The sequence below is a fragment of the Pinus tabuliformis genome, chromosome 7 (genome assembly GCF_031772625.1).
Source record: "Pinus tabuliformis cultivar Carrire ecotype Pingquan chromosome 7, CPIR1, whole genome shotgun sequence".
Lineage (NCBI taxonomy): Eukaryota > Viridiplantae > Streptophyta > Pinopsida > Pinales > Pinaceae > Pinus > Pinus tabuliformis.
The window spans coordinates 1,908,264,953-1,908,269,982 of NC_142293.1; positions in this window are offsets into that span (position 1 = coordinate 1,908,264,953).

The following is a 5,030-nucleotide window of genomic DNA, read 5'->3' on the forward strand; positions in this document are numbered from 1 at the left end:
CAAAGAGATAACATTCAAATCAGAAATGGTGGAAGAGGCAGTCAGCGAGGTTCTACGATGAACAACAACGTCAGACATCCTAGAATTTGATAGGTTACCGTAGGGTGTCCCCCAAACACTTGATGATGACTTGAAGTATTCTTGCAATGTTTCTATAGAATTCACCACCTTAAAATTGCTAGTTTGATAGAAATGACATTTCAATCATTTCATTTCTTCAAATATCTTATATATTTCTAAAGTGGAACACATGAAGTATTGAAATTATTTTGATATCATTTTTAATTCCAATCGAATGGATCAATTTGAAGTAAATAAAGTATACATGGTAGTAATACATTATAGATTTGTGACTCTAATTTAATAATTTGATGTAGCATACCTTATATGTGTGTGATCCCAATTATACATGATATTCATGCTCATGTGACACTCAACATAGGTTATCCTGTCATTAGCTTGAATTTGAATTACTAAAACCAATTTGACCTTGCATTTACTATAGATTTAGCACAATAGACTTGAAATCTATAATCCAGACAATGATATTCAACCTATGAACTAATTCCCTTGTTTGTTAGCACATCATCGCCAAAATTCATCTAGTTAGTTTGAATTACTGAAACCAATTTGACCTTAGCATTTACTATATATTTAGCACAATAGAGTGGAATTTTGTAATCAAAATCACTTAAGTTAATAGTTAGTGTTTCAAAAGATCCTTGGTTGTGAACCCTTGGGAATAAAGCCACAAGAACATGGGTTATTGTGGAGAGTGATGATGAAGTAGTATATTAATTAATTGGTTTAGTGAGGACAATAGGAATTCATTATAAATCTCATTTCAGCTAAGAAAATTAAATAGAAGTAGGCCTGGAGTATGAGGATTAGGTTATAAGCTTGTAATGATTACTTTTGGGCACATCCAAATCATAGCCAATCTAGTTGTGAGAGAGTATTGACATCCATTGTTGTTGAGTCAACCTTTACAACATTACGATGCCATTTCTTAATTAGTCACCACTTCTCCTACTTATTTGATCAATTCCTTATTGTAGTTATGCTTGTCCTTCTTTCCAATCAAGTGACAACCATAATTATTTGTTATAAATCAAATTTCAACTATGCCAATTAAATAGAACTAGGCCAAGAGTATGAGGAGTAGATAATAGGTTTGTAATTATTACTTTTGGGTGCTTCCAAATCATAGTCAATCCCCTTATGTGACTATTTGCATTAATTTCAATTGATTGACAACCTTTCCAACACTCAGATGCAATTTCACTTATTATTTCACTATAACATCTGGTACCTTGGGGTCTCTAAGGTTTCAATATACTATCTTCATTGATTTTTGGTTTGGAGGGAAATGCCTTTGTCATAAGCATGGCCTTTCTTGAATTAGGCAACATTTCTTCTCTGATCAAGTCCTTATTACAATTATGTTCCCTATAGTATCAATGTCCTATCTTCTTCAACTTGTCCTTTGTTGAAATAGATTTTGAGTTGGGGTTACCTCCTTCCCCATCCAAAAAGTTGAGGTGCCAACTTGTCACATGATCTAATCCTCAAGGATGTATTCTTGGTCGTGATGTGTAAGTACACTTGTGCCCCAACCTATAAATCCTTAAACAACTTGTTCTAATCTGGATAGCATTTATGTCTGTCCTGTGCTCCCTTTAGATTCTTTTTTATTACCTGCATATCCTATTCTATCTCTATCTCTGCCAACATATCTCATCCTATCAACAACATTTTCATTGGATCACTGCAACTAATGGGAGTGTTACAACTCCTCCCATATAGTGCCTCAAATAGACTCATCTTGAGTGACTATTGATACCCATTGTTGTAAATAAACTCAAGCAGTGGAAGTTACTCCTATCTCCTCTACTAATACATGAAATTCATCCTCAACATGTCCTCGAATATCATATTGAACCTCTCTCTCTATGTCCTCGAATATCATATTGAACCTCTCTCTCTATCCATCTATTTGCAGATGATAGGCTATGTTGAAGGCCAACTCTATAACCAAACCAACAAAAAACTCCTTCCAAAACATGGAAGTGAACTAAGAATCCATGTCTAACGCAATCTTCCTTGGAAAAGAATGCAACCTCACTACATCTTTGATGAATACCTATGCCAAAATCACTAGCTCAATAAGTAGACTTAACTAGAATGAAGTGCTATAACTTAGTCAATCCATCCACCACATACATGATGGAATCATGTTTTCTAGATGTCCTAAGTAAACCTATGATGAAATCCACGAAAATGACCTCCCTTTTCTACTCTAGAATCAGAATTGGTTTTAGTAGTTGACCTATATGCTTGCATTATGCTTTGACCTATTGAAAGTCTAAGCATCTAGCCACAAGCTCTACCACTTCCTTCTTCATATTCGAGAAATGATAAAACTTCTTCACTACTGTCAATGTCTTATAGTACGTTGGGTTATCTAAAGACAACATCACATGAAAATCTCAAAATATAGTCTTCTGGATCTCACTCCCATTCGACACATAGATCCTGTCCCTAAATCTCACCAAACCATATGTTGAAAGACAATAGTCCTCATCTCGATCACTTGTACCCTCATATAACTTGTGCGTAAGCTCCATGTATCTATCATCCTCTTGTCTTACCTATAAGATCCAATCATGTAGATCTATCGCACAAGAGCTCATAGTCACTATGTGATTCACCTCTACTCTCCTCCTTAAGCATGTGCAACCCTATTCAACTCACTAGTCGTGGCCAACTATCTAGCTTATTTGGCATTTAGATTTGATTGCCCAAATAGATACCTCAATCCATTGTGATCGCTCATCAATATGAACATCATGCGAAGAAGATAATGCCTCCACATGTCCAATGCATGGATGATTGCTGCTAACTCAAGATCATGTGTAGAATAATTCTATTCATGTTCATTAGGTTTCCATGACTCATATCCTACTACCTATCCTTTTTAAATAAGAGCTCCACCATGTCCTCTCTTGTAAGAATTTGTAGATACCATAAAATTTTTGTCTTGATCTGCAATACTTAACACTCGAGCCTTTCTCAACAACTTCTTCACTATTTGAAATTGTCTTCACATTCCTCTGTGCATTCAAATTTCTTACCTTGCCTCTATATTGACGTAATAGGATATGCAATGCAATATAAGTTCCTTATGAACCTCCTATAATAACCCGCTAACCCCATGAACGACCTTACCTCATAAACATTTCTAGGATCTTCCCACTCCATGATAACTCTTATTTTCTAAGGATCCACTCCTATGGCTCCCTTGGAAACAACATGTTCGATGTAATGTACGTTTGTTTGAAAGAAACTACATTCTCTTAACTTGCATTCAATACCTCTACTTCCTCAACATTCTTACCTTTATCGCTAGAAATATGCACTACAAATAACACACACACTTTTCTGCGACTACGCTTTACTTACATCACTCTCACCATTCTAACTAATGTTTCCATCTTCTTACCCTGCAATATTATTTATTCTCCATTGTCATCCAACCACAAAATGGACTTGTCGTAACAATCCACTTTCCTCCCATGAAAATAGAACCTGTTCATATCCAAAATCATACTATATGATCCCGATGACAATAGAAAGACACAAGGAAAGATAGAAAGACACAAGGCAAGATTGGTTGTGAAAGGATATAAGCAGTAGTATGGAAGAGACTATGAGGAAACTTTTGCACGAGTTGCTAGTATGGAAACTGTGAGAGCAGTGCTCTCCATAGCAGCACAAAACATGTGGAAAGTTAACCAAATGGACGTGAAGTGAGAATTCCTAAATGGAGTGTTAATGGAAGAGTTTACATTGAACAACCTATAGGATATGAAAAGAAAGGCCAAGAGCACAAAGTGTGTAGATTGAAGAAAGCTCTTTATGGGTTGAAGCAAGCACCAAGAGTGTGGTACACTATGATAGATTCCTATCTACTGGAAAATAGATTTGAAAAATGTGAGGGAGAACGCACTCTGTACATCAAAGAAAAGGATGGTAAAATACTAATTGTTGTGTTATATGTTGATGATGTTATTTCACAAGTAATGATGATTACCTTATTGATAATTTCAAAACAGTCACGAAAGAAGAATTTGAAATGATTGACACGGGTTTGTTGAGATACTTCTTAGGAATATAAGTAGAACAAAATGAAAACGATATTTTTATCTCACAAGAAAAATATGTTAATGAAGTGTTGGAAATATTTAATACGCACGAGAGCAAAGCAACAATCACTCCCACAGTGATGGGATTAAAACTCAGCAAAGAGGACAACAACAAGGATTTTGATCCTAGTTTGTACAAGAGCATAGTTAGTAGCCTCATGTATTTGACTGCAACTAGGCTAGATATAATGCATGCTGTTAGTTTAATTTCTAGATTCATGGAGAGGCCAAAAGAAGCAGATTGGCACGCAGAAAAAAGGATTCTGAGGTATGTTAAAGGTACTAAAAGGTTTGGCATTTTATATACTATTTTAGAATGTTTAGATTTAACTCGATACACTCATAGTGATTGGGGTCGAAGTGTAGATGATCGAAAAAGCACATCCGGTTATGTTTTTCACATGGGTTCATGAGCCATTTCATGGGCTTCTAAAAAACAGCCTATTGTAGCATTTTCTACAGCAGAGGCAGAATATGTGGTAGCTACAGTAGCAACGTGTCAAGAAATTTGGATGAGAAGGATGTTAAGGAGCTTATGCCAAGAACAAGCAAAAGGAACTGTGATTTATTGTGACAATAGCTCAACTATTGCATTATCCAAGAATAATGTGTTTCATAAGAGAACAAAACACATTGACACAATGTTTCATTACATCAGGGAATTGGTAAACAATGAAGAAATTTCTTTAGAACACTGCAAGACTCAGGAGCAGGTTGTTGATATTCTGACCAAACCATTGGGGTAGAAAAGTTTTGAGTTTTTGAGTAAATTTCTGGGTATGACTCATAACCCAGTAGTTGAAATTGAAGGGGAGTGTTGAAATA